We start from the raw sequence: 20,987 nt of genomic DNA, 5'->3' as shown, positions 1-20,987 counted from the left end.
AAGGAGTTACAGAGACAAACTATAAAGCAGAGACTGAAGGAAGGACAATCCAGAGACTGCTCTACCTGGGAATCTTTCCCACATCCAATAATCAAATGCAGACACTATTGTGGATGCCAGCAAGTGCTGGCTGATAGGAGCCTGATATTGCTGTCTCCTGAGGGGTTCTGACAGTATACGACTAATACAGAAGTAGAGGCTCACAGCCAGCCATTGGACTGAGTACAGGGTCCCCAATGAAGGCGCTAGAGAAAAGACCCAAGGAGCAGAAGGGTTTGCAGCCCCTTAGGACGAACAACAATATGAATGAACTAATATCCTCAGAGTTCCCAGGGACTAATCCACCAACCAAAGAGTACACATGGTGGGACTAATGGCTCCAGCAGCATATGTAGCAGGGAATGGCCAAGTTGGTCATCAATGGGAGGAGATGTCCTTGGCCCTGTGAAGGTTCTATGCCTCATTGTAGGGGAATGCCAGGGCCAGGAAGCAGGAGAGGGTGAGTTGGTGTCGAGGGGGAGGGAGGAGGGAGCAGGATTTTTGTTTTTGTCTTTTTTGTTTATTTATTTATTTTTTTGTTTTTTTGGAGACACGGTTTCTCTGTGTAGCTCTGGCTGTCCTGGAATTCACTCTGTAGACCAGGCTGGCCTTGAACTCAGAAATCTTCTGCCTCTACCTCTCAAGTGCTGGGATTAAAGGTGTGCACCAACACCGCCCAGCTGTTTTTTTTTTTTTCTTTTTCTTTTTTTCAGAGGGGAAACTGGGAAAGGAGATATTGTATGACATGTAAATAAAGAAAATATCTAATAAAAATAAATAAAAAATATTAATTGTGATAGTTAAATATTATTCTAGAAAATAAGTGTTTGAAACAATTTTAATACATTTATTTGTAAATTGTAAAAAGTTAACATTGATATAAATATTTAATAATTCACAATAAATATCAACCCTAAAATAAATAATCTATATAATAAAGACCAAAGCAAAATTTAATAGGTTGAAGTATGTTGATGGCAATGAAATTCAGAGCTTCATGTGTACTGGACAAACATAGTTCCAGTGAGCTTCACTCTCATCTTAAAAAGTAGGTATGTAACTTAGACCCCTTGAGGTTAGGTACTAATATATTTTAAAATTACATTAAACGTTTAGAGGTTGTATAATGGTTTATCCAACACCATAACACTTCAGATTTTAAAATAAGAATATTCTGTATTTAAGTTATTTACTTTATCCATCACTCAATATATAATTCAGCTCACTGGAATGGAATGAATCCTTAACAGGAGACTATAGAAAGAAAAAAAATATGATATTTTATAAATAATCACATAAAGCAATACAATCTTTGCTCTCTCATAAATTTTCATTTCTTCAAGTATATTTCTCATTATACTCATTAATAACAGCAGATATTAATAGTTAGCTAAAACTGTTTCCTTACTGAATATAAAAACAAACTCTCCCATTGTCTTTATGTCTGTACATTGTCTCAGTTTTGAATAAAACTTGATTAACATTACTGGAAATACATAGTTTCCTCTTAAGTCTATAACAATATTGCTTTAATATTTCTGAAATATTGAAAATAATTCCTTTGGGATCACAAATTATTCCTTTAAAATATTATTGAAAACTTATTTTATTATTTCATCTTGTAAACATCACAAATATTTGATAGGTGAAATTGGGTTATACATTGTTTTTTTTTTTTCAGATATTTTCTTTATTTACATGTCATACAATATCTCCTTTGCCAGTTTACCCTCCAACCCCCTCCCAAAAAAAAATCAAGAACAAGAACAAGAACAAACCCCTGTTCCCTCTCTCCTCCCCCTACTCACCACCCTACCTTCTTCTGCTTATTGGTCTTGGTATTCCCCTACACTGGGATATAGAACCTTCACAGGACCAAGGGTCTTTCCTCCCATTGATGACTGATGTGGCCATCCTCTACTTACATATGCTGCTGGAGCAATTAGTCCCAACATGTGTACTATTTGGTTGGTGTTTTAGTCCCTGGGAGCTCTGAGGGTACTAGTTAGTTCACATTGTTGTTTGTCCTAAGGGGCTCCAAATCTTTTAGCTCCTTGGGTCCTTTCTCTAGTTCCTTCATTGGGGATCCTGTATTCAGTCCAATGGATGGCTGTGAGCTTCTACTTCTGTATTAGTCGGGTACTGTCAGAGCCTCTCAGGAAATAGCTATATCAGGCTTGATTGTCCTTCCTTCAGTCTCTGTTCATGTCATTTTTTCAGGGTTTTTTTTCTGCCTCTCACTCATTATTTATTTCTCTACTCATCATTGCAGAGATCTACGGCATCCTGGATGTAAATAAGCAGCATCTACCAAAGTGATTCTAATAATGTTTATGATAAAGCAGAGAAATAGTACTTTGTCTTTTACAGAAAATTTTTTCTTTGCATTATATATCATCCATACCTTCCTTTTCACAGACATTCTTGATCCTAGTTATATGAGCCAGTATGTAGATATATATTGATAGAAATAGGTTAGAGAGAGGGAATGAGAGAGAGAGAGAGAAAGGCTGAGATAGAAAAATTCACTCTAGAAGATGCTGGTGTTTCCTGTCCTAAAGAAAGATATAATTGTGAAAATAACCATAGACTTCTCACCCAATGAGCCCCTTTGTCTCTTATTCTTCCTTCAGGAAGGATAAATAATGTCTCCCCCATCATTCTTTCAAATACATTACTATCCTTATACTATTTGTTATGTCATAATGGGTGGTTCTATATTTTTACTGTGAATTCAGTTATAAGATCAGAGTTTTTCTTCTATTTTTCTATTGTAATAATAGTTTGTGTAATTGAAATAGAATGCATTATAAATATATACCCCATATGAGAGGTAATTGAATGAAATAACATGTTAATAAATATGTTATTAACAAAACCAAACAAAACAATACTCAACATGGAATATTTGTGTCTGACATAGCAACAACAACAACAATACCATACTCTTTATTCCTTTAAAGAAATCTTAATCACATTGTCATAATTTTTAATTAAAATAACAGATTAACTTTAAGGAAAATTATCTTTTAGATATAGAATAAAGTCAGTATTTAATCTTCTTCCATTCTTGTGCAGAATGAGATTTCTCCTTAACATTGTCTTAATGTATTTGATGGATTCCCTGGATTTTTTCTTACAGCACATCCTGGATGCTGACAGGTTCCTTCCAATTTTTTTTCAGTGTCTGTGTATCGCACATAGTTTTTATTATCCCCTTGTTTTGAAAGGCATACTCCCCAGGGAGAAAATTATAGACTAATAGCATGTTTTTTTCTTCTTTTGACAGAGTAAAGATGTGCCTTACAGCTTGGAGGATTTCTAGGAAAAAATCCCAGACCTGTCATTCTTCTATTTGACCATCTGCAGATAATGAGCTTTCCTTTGTTTTGCCTACCTTTGGTCTACCCACAACTGATTTTGATGGTAATTTGAGAGTATTTTCTTTATATACCATATGACTAGTGCCACCTTGAGTGTTTATATTTAGCTCCTCTATTGAAAGAACTTTGACTTTCATTTCTGTAAAAAGTACCCTCCTTGAGAAATTAGTGTTATATATTTATTAGGACATTATTGTAATTATTCCAAACCCTACCTCTATCTTGTATTTCTTGTGTTTTTGCAGTTAGCAGTGTAAATTACCTTTTATATTGAACAATTTTATTATCATGATAATACTTATTTCTGTTGTAATAAAACTCTCATCATTATCTCTAGTACAATTTTCATATCACTTGTTATTTTTCATCTATTTTTCAGTAAGATAGTTATTTATATTCACCTATATTTTATAGATCTCTACTTTTTGTTTGTAATTTCATTTAAAATTATGTTTGTTTCTTTGAATGTGGTAAACCTGAAGTATGTATTCATATTTGGCTTATAGTTTCTTTTGCTAAGATTATGTGGTTTGCCATTCAAATAAATTTCAATTGATTTTATTTTCATAATAATTTCATTTTCTACTCCTTTTTAATATATGGTCTTTCCTGATTTCATGGTGTCAAAAAGTTTATCTAGTTGGTTACTAAACAACTTTTGCTCATGTAAAAATTTTCCTCTCTTCATAAAATATTTTTATAGTTTTCTTCTCTGATCTCATTTAAAAATTGTTCCTTTGGTAAGTGCTTTTTTTAACTAGGTAGAATAAGCATATTTTACTGTCCATTTCTAGAATGCCTAGGCAGTAAAAGATGAGGGTTTCATCTGAGGAAAATTATTTCAGATTCTTGAGATTTCTGTAATCTACCTGAATAACTCTCTTCCCATCTTTGATTCTTTTCTTACATACATTAATGTCAGTGCTTAAAGGAAATACAGACTCATTATGGTTGTAGCAGTGTGCATAAGACCTGCACCCACTGGAAACAGATCAAATCCCTGTCACAGGGCATAATCTGGGTCATTACGTTCTTCTTCCATCTGTGGATCTGTTGGCATTTGATACTTCCATCTCTTATTGCTCTGAACAAATGCTTGACAGCAGACAACCTGCATCAGCTACTTATCTCATTTCTTTGACTAAATGGCCAACAAGAAGGAAAGGGATGGAGGAAGACTCATTTTAAGCAAATAATTTGAGGGATAGTCAACCATGTCAGAGAAGATATGAAGATAGGAGCTTAGAGGTAGCGTAGACCTGGATGAATCCTATTATAATATTGAGTGAGGATGCTTTGGTGTCGGTCATGAACCTACCATAATGGAGGACACTTTGAATACTGAAATGAAAAAAGAAAGAAAGAAAAGAAAAGAAAAAGGAGAGAAACAGATCTTACTCAAGTTCCACGAGTAATCTTGATAAAAAGTAAACATGCCGTTTATCATTTGAGAGAGAACTAGTATTGTCTAAAATATGACACACACACAACACACACACACTAGACATTTGGCATTTTCCATGTAAATATCCAGCATGTCTCTAAGGTAGCTACTCTTAGTTCCAAGGTGAGACACCAAAATGACAGTGGAGCTGACAATGACTGAATTGACTTCTGGGACTCAGTTCAGTCAGGACTCTGATGGGATAAACAGAAGGATTTCTGTGGGATAAACAGAACCCTAAGCTCAACCTTCCTCAGAAATCTTTTGAAGTGGGTTTCTGTATGTCAGGAAAAGCCATTAAGTCTCTTCTCTGCCTCCAGTCAATTGAGTCCCAAGACATTCAGTTTCTGGATTAACCCAAAGAGCATGGAACAAAGTGTTTATGCTGAACTCCATGGTTTTCTGATCTACGACTCTCTCTCCCAATGCTACCTGTCGCCATAAAACTTGTAAAGTCTTTTTGACACTGCTTGTTTTCCACACCTGAGAAATTGCCCAGCAGTTTTATTCTCCAAATAAACTGTCTTTATTCCTACCAATCAGTACACTTTGGTGGTTTTGCTGTGCCTTTTTTTTACAGCTACAATTAAATTAATCTAAATCCAAAGCTTCTCTACAAGATAGCTCCTCCCAGGCTTTAGACTGACTCTGTCCCAGATCTTATGCTCGTTCCCTAATATATTGTTATTAAGTGAAATTATCTGATATTTTATAAATAGTTCCATGCTCGATAACTAAAAGGAAATCCAGAATATGCTAAAATATCAATGAACGTTTTTTGAAAATAGTGACTGAATTAACAAAAGCTTTTAGAGCCCTCCTGTAGTCTTCTTTCTTTGCCATAACTTAAAGCTGGAGTGCATCTATAATAAATCCCAATTTGGTAGTTTATACATAGGATGAAACAAAAAACTCAGGATAGTAGGTGGATGAATATCAATGCTGAATATCGTTATCTACTTCTGAATCCACTGAATCATATCTTAATTTTAAAAAAAAATTAAGAGAAAAAAAACTTTGTATCTTTAATCTGTAGATGTCAGGTAAGTTGTGTATATGTATTTAAGAAGGAGAGTATGAGCTAACTTCTCTGTTTTCTACACATTATGTTTCCTTTATTGCATTATTTACTGCACTAGAGTGAATTCATTGACTTTCTTCAGCCCTATAGAGTTTTCATGTGTGCCAACCATTATTTAAAATGAGGAGGGAATCACTTTCATGATAGATCCCCCATGTCATCATTAGATCACTTCCTAATTGTGAAATGTATTTAAACCTGTGTATGCCTTAATTTCTTATCCAGGAAATAAACACACTATTTCAATTAATAGATTAATGGGGAATTGCTGTTAGCTGGTCAGATTGTTAAATTCCATTACACTCCCTAACTCTTAATCAATTAATCATTTCACTGGCTGTAGGTCATTAGGTTGGAGTGTTCCCAAGAAGTTCATTCATATATGTATATATATATATATATATATATATATATGGCATATGTGTGTGTGTATATATATGTATATATATCTATCTATCAAAACAGGACTACATTAATATATATACATATATACATATACATGGCAAAATATGATTACTATTCCACTTTGTGAAATATGCAATATGCAACATAGATAGAACTACCTCTTCCTTTTAGATCTTACTCCCAAAAAACCCTGCACTGCCTTTTGGACATGTAGGAAAATCCACAAGGCCACCGTTCACTCCCAACACACACACATCATTTTCAAAATGCTGGCATGAGCTGTATCCTAAATATTGTACCTATCAAGCCTTTACATGTTTTCATTTGGAAATTTCCATTTAAATGCAAATTCTGCCATTTAAATAGAGTTCCCCTGTTCTTTATTACACTATAATTACTATTTCCCATCTTCCTGGGACTGGCTGCACAAAAGGCCATAGGTCACTTTACCAGCTCTCTAAAAGAGTGACTGAAATCAAGAAGTCATCATCTCTAGCATTTCTAAATGACACCCATTTGTTAAGGGAAGCCTGAGGGACTGATTCAAACAGTGCCCTAAAACCTGTCCTGTGCTGTGATTTACAAGAACAGGAACAAACAAAGCCTGCAGCTATCATTTCTTCAGGATTGTGTGAATTAAATAGTTTAGCCAGAATTTGGCACAAATAAATAGCAGCTGAAATGCTGCCCTCATTTTGAAATGAGTCACATGCCAAGAGATACAAGCTGATACAATGTCAGGAGACACAAGAAGAGCAAGCACATTAAGGAACTGTCAATGCTTATTAAAGAAAATGAAATCTATTGTGGCTTAAAGTGAATGAACTATGCTATGACTAATATTTACTACAAGGTCATGTATTAATGTCAGTGACACAAGCACAATGAGGATGAATATAAGAAGAAAAAATAAAATTTGTTCTTGAAAGATTTTAAAAGCGCATAGAAGAAAGTAAACTAGTAAGTCATATGACTTTAACAACAGATAGCAATAATAATTTTAATGTTTAATTCTCGACATTAGATAATATATTCAGATGGTGCATTTCACATATGTGTTTTGTGCTTTTGAAGGGATAAGGGATGAATTGAGATAGTGAAGAAGAGAGGGAATGCTTGAGTAACCTTAAGAAAATTAGTTCTGCAGCAGTTTATTTACTTTTGAATTTCTGGCTAAATTTATTTGATTCCTGCTTTGACAGCTGATTTATAGTAAAAAGAATACACATATGTGAATCAGACAAACTTGTTTTGCCAGCAAACTTGAAAACAAGATACGAGGGAGAAAGCGGGGGGAAAGGGAAAAAGGAAAGGGAAAGAGAGAGAGACATAGAGAGAGAGAGAGAGACAGAGAGAGAGAGAGGGAGAGAGAGAGAGAGACAGAAAAACAGAGACACAGAGACAAATACACAGAGGTTAATTATTAAATTTTTTTTTAGTTTTTCGAGACACAGTTTCTGTGTAGCCCTGGCTGTCCTGGAACTCACTCTGTGAACTGGCCTTGAACTCTGAAATCTGCCTACCTCTGCCTCCCAAGTACTGGGATCTAAGGCATGTGCCACTACACCCCGGCCTGTTTTTTTTTTTTTTTTTAAGATTTATTTATTTATTATATATAAATACACGGTAGCTGTCCTCAGACACACCAGAGGATGGCATCAGATCTCATTACGGGTGGTTGTGAGCCACCGTGTGGTTGCTGGGATTTGAACTCAGGACCTCCAGAAGAGCAATCAGTGCTCTTACTGGCTGAGCCATCTCTCTCCAGCCCACCATTCTTGTGTTTCTTAAGGAAAAATCTTATATAGCTCAGGCTTCTTGAGCATTATATAAGTCTGAGTCAATTCTGGCTTTGAACTTCTTATTGTCCTATCACTACTTCTCAAGTTCAGGAATTAGTCCATCATTATCATACCCAGTGAGGGAATAATACTATTTAATATAGAACAAATATAAACTTCCATAGGCATTATAAATCCCAGGATTCTTAGTGTTATAATTTTTATGGGCATGGATTACTTGAATATTGGTAAATAGCACTGCTTCCTGACTTACTACTTCTTGAAGTATAAATGTCTCTTTTAACAATTACATATGTTATCAATTCATTGCTAGTTTCCTGAAGTGAACCAGCACAGAGTGAAACACACCATTTATATCCAGTCTAGATATGTTTACTTACATGTTAGCTAGGTTCACATCGGGTTCTGTTATCCTTGATGTATCTTTGCTGTATAGAAACTCACTAACTGGAGATCACATGTTCTGTTTGCTATTGCCTTGATTTTAAATCTTAATTCTAAAACACAGATAAGTCAGATTTTATTTTCTAAGTTGGAAATTTACTGTCATAATTGACACCACAAAATTAATTTATAATGGAAGAATATTATGAAGCTCTGGTTGGAGACCCTGAGTTACATTCTTCTTTCTACAATATATAACATCAAAGCTTCTCTGTTCACTGTGCTGCATTTGCTCAGTTACCCTCTGAAATTATTTCCCATATCAATATTGTAAGAATGGTTTCTGAAAGATCCTAGTGGTCACTCTAAACTTGACCATTTTTATCTATATAATTTGTTAAAATTTAGAATACACATATATTTTAAATATATTTTCAAACAGAAGTCATAGCTCACTGTATTATGTAGCTATTTAATAATTGGTATATTTTACAATGGATAATTTAATATTTCACTGTTTTTAGGTTTGAACAAATGATTGAATAGACCGGCCTCTATAATTTTAACCATCTTTTTACATGTACAAAGTTGAGGTTTATAAGTGCCAAAGCCATTTGAAGATCTTTCTAGTAAGCCAAACCATAATGCTCAATATTCTGACTTAATGTATAAGCTTTAAATTCACATTGTCAGTGAATGATTTAAATTTCATTTTAATATTGTTTATAATTAATGAGACTGCTAGTTTCAGCTTTGCCTCTCAAATGTTCATTAAATCTTCTCTGTGGGAAATGTTCTGGAGGACTTTCACTTTCCTCATTTATTTCTAGAAACTAATAGTGTGCCCCAAGCACATATTTCTATGTAGAAAATAGATAAGTATTCTTTAAGCCTTACGCTGTGGATTTATCTTTACTCTTATTTTATTTTCTAGACAACAATATTTGAACACCATAAATTGTTTCAGAATGTCAGCAGAACTCAATAGCTTTTGTCAAGATATTAAAAATATCAGTAATTGAATCTTCCTCATCCAATTTTTGGTGCTAGCAACATTATGACAGCTCTAAGTTTCTGGAATGTACGAGATTATTGCTTAAGTCATTTAAGCTTCAAAAATGCAGAACAACCATAGAAAATGCAAATTGCATCCACTCAGTTTCACTCACCCTTTTGTTCTTTGCTACACCACTATGACAAGAGTGTTCACCTCATGCCACATCCGAATGCCAGACATTGAAGTTAGACTTATGGTAATCAAATTGTGGTCTATTTCCACGTATTCTTAGGTTTAGGCAAAGAAGATAATAACAAAAGCACTCCTAGCCAACTAAATAATTAGAACGAATTTAGTTACTGAGACAGAGAATTTAGAAGTATCTTTGATCCATAGGGATTTGAGAATAAATCTTAATAAAGTGAATGAGAATGCTTACAAATATTTACAGGAAAGATTGCCCCGCGGTATAGAAGACAGCAGAAGAAATATCCCCAAACAGGAGTTATTTGTAGTGTTTAGAGGGCAGAATGTGAAGCTTGTCTGGAGCACAATAAACGAAGAATTTTGGTTACAAAGTAGGTTAGAAAGTCTCTGAGGCCTGATTAAGTAGGGCTTCAAAACTCAAGGTGAGAACATTGAATTTTGGTCTCATTTTTGGAAAGACTTTGTTTTCGAAAAGGTCTCTTGGCCTGTTATCTGGAGAACCAACTTTCAGTGGAAAGGTGGAGAGTCTCATGTTGTAGCAGTTGGAGGCTATTACATTAGCTCTGCCAGGTTGAAAGCTGCATGCCTGAGAGTGGCTGAAGAAACTGTGGCAGCAACCAAAGGGTGAGCCAATCTAGATCTGTTCTCTGGTAGACTGCACTGCACAGGTTAACCTCTTTAGTTTGCAGAAAATACACTCATCTCCGACTCTTCCCTTCATCTCTCTCACTATATTTTATCAGCAAGCCATGTCAAGGCACCCTTCAGTGCAAAATAAGAAACTACTTCATTCATTCCCTTAGTTGTTAAGTTAGTTCAATCCCATGGTGTATCTTGTCCAAATGCCTCTTAAATATTAATCTTGAGCCTACCCTATCCCTATCATAGCCATTGTAAGTATGGTAATCATAGAGCTGCTAATAAACTGCATCCTCAAAATCAATTTGATTTTTTTCTGCTTAAACTTTTGCAGTGTTACTGAGTAGCTCATTCATATATCTTTAATTAGGTTCTGTACCATGATCTTTGAATACTGCTTTCTACCACAGTAACCTTTGTGAAGTTTCAGGAAAAAACTACAGATTTTTACTTCAAGAACCTAGGGCTTTCTCTTTTCTTCACTTAGAACTCCGGGCTCCTAGATGAACCTCTGCTGAACTCTTGCACTGATTTCTGTGTTGACACACCAGGTATACTTTCTATGGTTTGCTGAGAAAAGGAACAATTCTAAAACTAAGCTACTATTTTTTTTGTTTACTTTTAAACCATATGACCATAATTTATTCAAAAGCGAATGCCAAGGGCTTCATACAAATAATAAATGTTTCAGAACAAAATAATACATGCCTCTTTTAGAGCTCATACATCAGTTGCCAGAACTAATTCCATCCTCCATGAAAGCATAAAAGGAAGCGTAGCCTTTCAGTGCAATCATAATTGTTGTACCAGTGACTTTGATAAATAATGAAGAACATATATAGCAGTGTACCCAGCTAATTAGTAATGTGAATTCTACTTTGACAATAAATTGTTATTTATTTTTTGTTTCAGGCTTCTAAAAGTTTGAGGTTACTTAAAAAGATAACCCTTTCTAATATTTGAAAAGAAAGGATGTTTGATTGCTTTGTACATTGTTGTTCTCTCCCTGAAGTCAGGTGGTGATGTTTAAATAAAAAAAGGAAAGTTTGCTAAATGAATAATTAGGCAGTCAATAACTACTAATTGCCAGATTATAATTATTACTCTATTGTGGTTAGAAATGTTCCTTAATTCCTTTATTGAGCCATTAGCCACTCAACACTTTAATCCCCATGGAAATTTTCAATTAAAAATCTGTCATATTTTAATACTGGATAATATTTATGAACAGGAATATTCTTACTTGGGAGATTATAAGAAGTTCATAGCCCTTCTTGTAAGCTCAATTTGTATGGCTCATTCCATCATGCTCAATGTCTCTACAAACATAAAGGGATGCTAGAGCAAATGAAATTACATGAAAAATTTGTAACTATGACTAGCTTGCTTTTCTTTCTGACCATTTTTTTCCTTCTGAAGAAAATAAAACTGAGTATCTTATTTATTTATTCTTTTATAGTACTGATTTTTGAATACAGAACCTCATGCAAAGCACTCTACCACTCACCTATGCCTATGATCTGTGAATTAGTTACATTGAAAAGAAAAATTAATTTAAAGAACAGGGGATTGGGAAGGCAATGCCTTGAAGACAATAGAAACACCATTTAGAAGTACAAGTCTACTGTTAGGTAGGCAAAATCAAAGCACTGCACTAGTATAGTTTTTTGGAGAAAAAAAAGGTTAAAATTATAAACAGCCACTCTGTAGCTATTACTATACTAAGCATGTGTAATGATCTATTACTACAAACTAAACATGATTAAATATCTAATCTATTTGCATGATGAACCTGAGTTTTCTATTCTGTCAGAGCAAAACCAGCTTAAAACAGATGCATCCATCAAGAATGATACACAGTAGTAAGTAAATCCAACTGAAGAAATATAGGGGATTATACAGTTACTTATAATTGAGTCAGTTACTTAAGATCAGTGCAGTCACTATGTTTACAATCCTTTCCTATATATTGACAGTGTATCTCTGTGCTTCAATCTTTGACATTTCATTATAATTTAAGCAGCTACCAAGAGCTGCTCTTATAAAAGATTATTTTTTTACAGAAAGACTATACCTAATATAGATAATTATGGTTATCAGTAGAGGATTTTGGTGACTAGAAAACCTTACTGATACCTGCTTACAATACAAATGTCCCTGGTAAAAGTAATCCACCTCATTCACCCAAGTTTTCATCAGGGTGAAATGATGTGAAGGTCATGTCTAATTCCTGTTTAAATTCTGTCTCTTGCTCCATATAAAATATGTAATGAAATACACACACACACACACATACACACACACACACACACAAACATACATAGGTTTTTATCATAATAGTAGAAAGTTAAGTCACTTCCTAACATTGAAATCAAGAATATGTGAAGCATTTTGTATATTCATTTAATATATGTTTACTTATGCATGTACATGTATAGATATTATAAATGCACAAATATGTTCCTATGTATATACATGTGTATATATGTGTGTGCATATGCACATATACAAATATCCATATAAAATATTGTTTATCATATATAGGGCATTTCACATCTTACTCTAATATCTACCATTAAACAATCCCTTATCATATTATTTGTTTTTGTATAAAATTCAATTTGAACTATAGCTAATATTTAAGATATATTTATTTTCCTGGTTTATGATTCAGATGATTCAAAATATAGCTAGAACATATCTATAAGTTTAAATAGAAATAATATAAATAGGCAAATAATGTATATTTTCATTATTCTGAATTAAGAACTTTTAAGTTTAAAAATCACAAGGGAAAGATTCACATAAAACCTAAAGTCATTCAGTAAAATCAATACAACTTTATGTGTGAATAGTTGCTAATTCAACTTATAAATTATCCAAGCTCTTAAGTTTGAGTTACTCCTAGCTGTGATTCTTAGAAATTCTCACACTGGCTCCTGAAACATTTTCAGCAGATATGTATGAAGCTCACATCCATAGAATTTTCTTTTGCCAATCTTACAGAAACTATTACATAGACACTTTAATGTGATAATCACTGTGCCAAAGTTAATACCGACACTAGATTTCTTGAAGTTGATGAGACTCTACAGGCTTTTATCCAAAGAAATATTACCAATTGTTAAATGAGACATTCTAATTTTTCTCTATACATTAGGTCCCATAAGAATAAAAAGAGATAACTTGTTTAACACTCCAAGATTACCAAATAGATCCCTTCTTTTAGGCTTTGAAAATGGTTGCATTTCATCATTTCAGCAGATAATAAAGTAACACAGAAGCTGGCGTCTCTCAGCTTCTCACTTTATTCCTCTGCTTGGTCTCTAAATCTGGCAATTTGTTCTAATCTTCTGGCTCCCTCTTATTTCCTGCCTTTAACTACCTCTGCTGACTTACACTGAAATGCATGAGCTCGCAAATGAACTCAACTCCACTGCACTGCACTCATTGGAACGACTCCCCATTCACAGACTCAACCAAACTGACTGACTCAACTCCACTGCAGTGAAAGCAACTGCTTGACCAAAGCTGGCTTACTCTCCTGTCCTGCACAGCTCTTAAAAATATTTCCTTTGCTATTCTCATGAGAGTTCAGTGTATCCAATCTTTGACTCATTCTCTGATTTATCCTTTGTCTGCCCCACAATTGAAAGTTAGTTTTAAACAGGATTATTTCCTTCTATCAACTAACCTTACCTACACTGTTTGAGATTAAAGATATGGACTAAAGGCATGTCTGTATTCTAGCTTCAGTAGCATAGTTGGCTGGATTATAATTCCGTGAAACCCTCTTCGAGAAGAAATCAACTAGAAATAGCTTCTTGGCTAGAAATGAGCTCTTGCCCCACTTCCATCCTCCCAGCTGGGATTTGTTTCTGTCTTGAGCTTGTGCAGAACATGTACGTTGTCATAGTCTCCTTGTGCTCATGCATGCATCTGGCCTACTGTATCTAGAGAGTGTTTTATTCCAGTTCTTTATCACCTCTGAATTTTATGGTCCTTTTGTCCCCTATTCCTGAAGTCTTGGAAGGGTATGATAAAGACATCTAATTTAAGGCTGAGAGCTCCAAAATCTCTCACTCTCTTCACACCATGCATTCCTGGATCTCTGTGCTAATGACTGTATAGTCCAAGATGAAGCTTCTCTGAGGAGGTTTGAAGCAGGCGCTGATCTAGACTTATAACAATGTCATTATGAGTCTTACTGTTTCAGTATTCACTCCACACTCTATAGAGTCAAAAAACTGAAGTCCTTTTTTTTTTTTGTCAGATTTTTTGGTTCATGCTTTACACAATTTTTCTTGTTTTACTGTATTTCTTGATATTATGATGTAAAATTTTCTATTTATGCTATGTTTGGGTTTTTTGTTGTTGTTTTGTTTTTCATTTTTTGGGTTTTGTTTTGTTTTGTTTTGTTTTGTTTTGAGACAGGGTTTCTCTGAGTATTGGCTGTCCTGGAACTCACTCTGTAGACCAGGCTGGCCTCGAACTAGAAATCCACCTGCCTCTGCCTCCCAAGTGCTGGGATTAAAGGGATGCGCCACCACTGCCCAGCTATAGTATGTTTAATTTTATTAATTTAAAAGGATTTCACTCATTAAAAACTTTAAGCTTCCATAGAAAGCAATGTGTTTTATTTTGGCACTTTATACATATACATGTATGTCATTACATTTTGATTCCATTCCTCTCATTTCCCTAATGTCTTCTCTTTTTTTTTTTTTTTGGCAGTTCTGCAACTTTATTTGACATTCAGCAAGTTAGTTCTCATCCACATTGACAGTCTGTAGATTTTTGAATGTGGTAACAGGCACATAAGTTACCAACGTGTACAGCTTGTTTGGTGAATCCTCATCCTCATTACGTTTTCTGGACAAAAGTACTCGGATGCGATATGGAATATTCCTTATTCCCTTGGCCCAGACAGCTTTATTGAGCCTGGTGTCAATGCGCACATCTGGTGTCCCCATTTCCTTCATGGCAAATTTCCGAATTCCTTTGAGTGCCCGAGGAGCACGCTTCTTGAAGCCCACTCCATGGATGCGCTTGTGAATGTTGATAGTGTATTCTTGGGTCACCACCTCGTTGATGGCAGAACGGCCCTTCTTCTCGCCACCCTTCTTTGCGGGAGCCATTCTGCTGGGCCCAAGTTGGAAAGGAAGCCCCTAATGTCTTCTCTAACTGGTTAACCTCTTCCTCTCAAATAGTCCTCTTCTGTCTGCATGACACAGGCCTTCCATTATTCCTCATTTATTCATCACCCCTCTATTAAGCCTTCTTCTCTCTCACAGGCTCTATTTTACTATCACACATGAACACACTCTCACACACATGCCCATGTGTGTGCACATATACACACACATATACACACACACGCAAATCGAGAGCCTAGATATGATAGACTATCTAGTCTTTGACTTTCTAAGTCTGTCTTGTTTTGTTAAACAATGTCTTATTCATCCTTTTTCCAAAAAACCACCATTATTTCATTTTACTTTGGCTGAAATTTTTTCAGTGTGAATATACACTGCTCTTTTACATTCATCTTTTTATAGAACCCTGATGGGATAGAGGACATCAGGGGAACATGGCCTACTTAATTATCTATGGAGGGCTCACTTGGACTCAATGAGACTGAAGAGACAAGCATGGGGCCTGTAGTACTCTGCACCAGGCACGCTGTGTATGTGCTATGGCTCTTAGCTTGGTGCTTTGTAGGACATCTAACAGTGGGACTGGATGTGTCTCTGATTCTTTGCCTGCTCTTGGGATTCCTTTCCTATTGACTTGGCTTGGCCAGCCTCAGTATGAGGAGGTTTACCTTGTCTTGTTGTATCCTGTTTTGCTGTGTTTGCTTGCTGTCTCTTAGACGCCTGCTCTTTTCTGAATAGGATACAGGAGAAGTGGATCTGTGATGAGGGTTGGGTGGGGGTGCCTAAAAGAAGTGGTAGGAAAGGAATCTGTGGTCTAGATGTATTATATGAGAGAAAAGTCTATTATTACACAAAAAGAAAGAAAAGAAAAAGCAAATAAGTAGCATTTAGATATATGGAATTGTTACATTGGCATAGAAAGCTTATTATTATTTTCATTTTTTTTCAGTTTTCTATCATTCTACATATTGTTCCTAATTACATACTGCCACAGTGTCTAATTCCGTGTCCTGTGAATATCTGTGATTTCCAAATAACCAACTAGTACATGAATATTTTCCCAATACTTAAAATAAATTTCAGTTCTTAGTATCTATTTTGTAAATTGAGCAATGGATCTCAATTTTATACATTACCTGACAAAATTATGCAACAGCAAACTCCATCTAGGAGTAACAAGAATTCCAGCATAACTAATTGAGACTCAGAAATATAGTCAAGTTCTTAATTTCTTTCAGTTGTATAACTATTAGAAGAGCAGATAAAAACTGAGGGCTATTATTTAAATAAGAATAGAGGCCGACATCACTGTTATCATGCTTATATTCAGGACTCAAAGAACCTAAACAGATAATTGAGAAGTCTGTCAGGGAGAGTAGGTATAGGAAGTCTTCTTTGTTTAACTGAGTTGATGAGAAATTTAAACCAAGTTTCATCAGTAGAGCACAGGTTACTTCTGTAGACCAAAATCAAAACCATAACATACCTTGTTGATATAATCTAAGGTTTTTATAAGGTAGAGCTCAGATTTCTCTCCTTCATCTTAGTCTCTATCAAGCTATGTTACTGTAATTGATCTAGTCTATCTTCAGTATAACATAATATGACATATACATTATTATTTAGTTGTGAAAATTTACATACACTCTATATATTTATAACCATGTATTTATACATATATGCCATTACATTTTGATTACATTCCTCTCAATATATATGTATTGAGATGAATATATATATATTGATATGAATTCATATATATATATATATATGAATGGCTAAAAGAATATAGAAGAGATATAGTAAATGGGGATATCAGTTGGAATTTGAAGTGGTTGAATAAACTGTTAAAGACAGTCAAGAATATTGTTGCTTTTTCAAAATTATTTAATTACATTTAATAGAAGTATAGTTTATTCTATCTATTTTATATTAAATATTTTTATTTACTATTATTCTTATAAGCATATACCTAAGGCTACATTCAAAAACATTGTTCCATGGCTTCAAATGCCTTTGTTACTGTAAGAGATTTAATTTTGCTCTATGTTGCTGTGGTTTTCTTCATCACAGTACAAATATAATTTAGTTTCTTCATCATGTCAACATTAAGGAGTATATTGCTTTTTATGGTTTTCTAATGAAATACAAGCATATGTAATCTAATACATTTAATTTAGAAGAAAAGCTACAGAGAAGTAAATGCGTGGCTTTATGGAGTCCCCAAGGAGGCATCTTTGCTTGTAAATAGCATCCTAGCCCTGCTGAGAATGAGACTATTGACCACGGTGTGCTTCACAAATGAAAAGCAATGAATGCAGGGTCATGAATGGTAAATCTATTTCCAGATTTTCTTTAAAGACTTATTTATTCATTATATATAGTGTTCTGCCTGCACCTATACATGCAGGCCAGAAGAGGGCACCAGATTATGTTATAGATGATTATGATTATGTGGTTGCTGCAATTTGAACTCAGGACCTCTGGAAGAGCATGCAGTGCTTTCAAGCTCCTTCAGGTTTTTTATTATGAATATACATTAGTAAATGAATTCTCTGAAAACAAATTGATATGAAAAAACATGGACATATTTTAGAACCTTTCAAATTCCAAATAAACTACATAATTTCATTGGGGATTGTAAGTCTCATACTTACATATAGGCAGCGCAACAGAGAACATTGGGTATGTCTTGAGACCTTCCTTATATGAGACTGGACATGTTTACTGGCTCTTTCTATTCTCACCTGAGTCTGCTGGGTTTGATAGACCTGACTGAGCCTCAGGGAAAGAAATAATTTATCCCCAAGCATAACCATGCTATCCTTAAAGACAAAAACTGATGTGGTATTATATTAATTAGGTTATAGAACTATTTGACACACATTAATTTATACTTTAAAATAATATTTTTGCATAGCAAAATCATTATTTGTACTTAAAAATGATAAAACTAAGTATCAACAGATAAGGTATAATGTTTTAATTTCTTCCACATAGATAAACTGGGGATGCAAATATAAGCCTGTGTATTTGTTTGTAGTCAGTTATGCAACAGCTTGCTTAAATTGTCTCTAAGAAGAGTCTTAATATTTCTGTGACATTCTGTGTCGTTGAGGTCTCACTGTATATCTGAAATAGTCTTATTTTACAGTTCTTCCATTGTTACCAATTGTATTTTACAGACTATCACATATAAGCAGATTCCTAATCAGATAATTTCTTAATTTAAAGATGCTGTTAATAAAATAACCCTGGTGTCTGATTGTGGCAGCTGTGTAGGGTGCAGCCTGTGGCCTTTCAGATTATAATAGATGGTATTCCTCTTTATTAACCTGTGATTTGGAGAAAGTACAACAGATAGAAGAGCAGCTCCCAGTTTGACTTGCAAATGTGTTTCTGAATTGTTTGACCCACTACTATGGTTAATAAGTTACTTAATATTTTGATGCTAAAGATTAGTGGCAACTTCCAGCTCCTGTTACATCTATGGCAGCAAAATTATGCAGTGTTAGAGATTTTCTTTTCTGAACCTGAGACCTGAGAATCACATACAGCAGGAGAACTACTTATGCAATTTTCTCCTTTCCTCATCTTCATTAGGGAACAGAGGGTTTCTTTCTTCTCTTTCTCAAGACTAAGACAACTTCATCCATTTACAGATCCCTAGGTTCTTAAGTGTGCTCTTGCATGCACATTATAAAACATGCATATATTTTGCCACTTTTCAAGTTCCAAATCTTTAACCAGAAGTAAGTGTGTGCAAGTTTTGGAACCAAGTGTATTCCCTATCCTAGAAGTCTGTGGTGATAGCACAGATAGTTTCAGTTAAAAAAAAAAAAGTGAACTTGAATTCTTCAATTTGATTAACCCATTCCCCAGTGATGGCTCCATCTTTTTTGTTTTGTTTTGTTTTACTTGAAAATGCATTTTCATATGATATGTTCAAATCACAGTTCTGCTCCTGTAATTCTGCCCAGATCCATTCAACTTCCCTACCCACACTGTTCCTTCCTTTCTCTCCTTCCTTCCTTCCTTCCTTCCTTCCTTCCTTCCTTCCTTCCTTCCTTCCTTTCTCTTTCTTTCTTTCTTTTTTCTTTCTTTCTTTCTTTCTTTCTTTCCTTCTTTCTTTCTTTCAATAGAAAACAAACAGAACAAAACAAAAATAAAAACAAAATAAAACAAACAAACACATGCACACACAAACAAAACCAGAATAGGACAAAGCAAACTGATACAAATAAAGCCAGATAAAAAAATCACAAGAAACATACAGACACAGAATCACACATTTACTCAATCAGAAATTGCATAAAACCACAAAATCTGAAATCAAAATATATATACAAGGGATGTGTAGGGTTAGAAAAAATGCCCAGACAAAGCATTATGAGTCAAACAATCTCCAAAAATACCACTGAGTTCTTTATGTATGGTCATCTCCTGCTAGGAACGGAGTCTACCCTTAAGTGTAGATTATATACGCCGTGAGACTCCAATACATAAAACTAATGTTTCTTTGTGCATGGCTGCAAATTGAAGATAGCTTCTGGGTTAGGTATAGGAACTCTATCCACTTCCTCTGTCAGTGCTGGGCCTCAGTCTGGTTTATACCTGGACGTGCCTTAAGAATGTTGCTACCGTCTCTGTGAATTCACATGGGTATTAACCCTGATGTATCTAGAAGCCCTATTTTCTTGGTATTTTAGACACCTATTGGTTCTTACAATTTTTAACTTCTTTTCTGAAAAGTTCTGTGAGCCCTGAGAGGATTTCATTGACATATTCTAATTAGGACAGAGTGTTTCAAGGTCTCTAGCTTTTGGCACTTTGACTGTGGCTCTCAAACTTTGCTTCCAGCTCTTGCAGGAGCTTCTCCATAATGGCACCAAGAAAGACATTGATATATATATTGATATATATCTTAGCTAAGATATATATATATATGTGTGTGTGTATATATATATATATATATATGTGTGTGTGTGTGTGTGTGTGTGTGTGTATACATATATATGTAAAAGAATTCCATTAGGAGTCATTTTATTGCTACATTATATTGCAGAACAGTTGTAACTGGGTTTATCCAAAGTCTATGGCATATCTAGTACCAGTTTCTTGTCTACCCAAGCAGTATTAGGAATGGTTTCCATATCATGGAGTTAGACCTTCAAACCAGTTAGAGTGATTGGTTACTCCCACAATTTTTGTGCTGGTATGAAGCCAGCATGCCATGCAGGTTAGTCACTGTTGTAGTTTGAAAGCTTTGTAGCTGGCTTGGTATCTACCTTTCTTCTCTGTTGATATGCATATCTTCCAGTGCTGTAAGCACTAGTTGATAGTACTGAATGTCCTAGATAGGCAACAGTTTGACTTCTCTGTGTTCAGTGGGTTATGTAGGTGGACTCTTTAGCAATATGGTCTCATTATTACTATGTTCTTTGAGTCTC

The 20,987-nt window shown here is 34.7% G+C and overlaps 1 pseudogene across 1 annotated transcript; it reads right to left on the bottom strand.

Annotated features, from left to right (window-relative positions):
• Nucleotides 1–15,095: 15,095 nt before the first annotated feature.
• On the bottom strand, nt 15,096–15,540 carry LOC116070485 (annotated as a pseudogene). Its single transcript, XR_004110420.1, has one exon. The product of XR_004110420.1 is annotated as a 60S ribosomal protein L31 pseudogene (transcript).
• Nucleotides 15,541–20,987: the final 5,447 nt, after the last annotated feature.

This window comes from Mastomys coucha, unplaced genomic scaffold, assembly GCF_008632895.1.
Source record: "Mastomys coucha isolate ucsf_1 unplaced genomic scaffold, UCSF_Mcou_1 pScaffold22, whole genome shotgun sequence".
NCBI lineage: Eukaryota > Metazoa > Chordata > Mammalia > Rodentia > Muridae > Mastomys > Mastomys coucha.
Note: the sequence above shows the minus strand (reverse complement) of the source record. Positions and strands in the feature narration are given on the sequence as shown.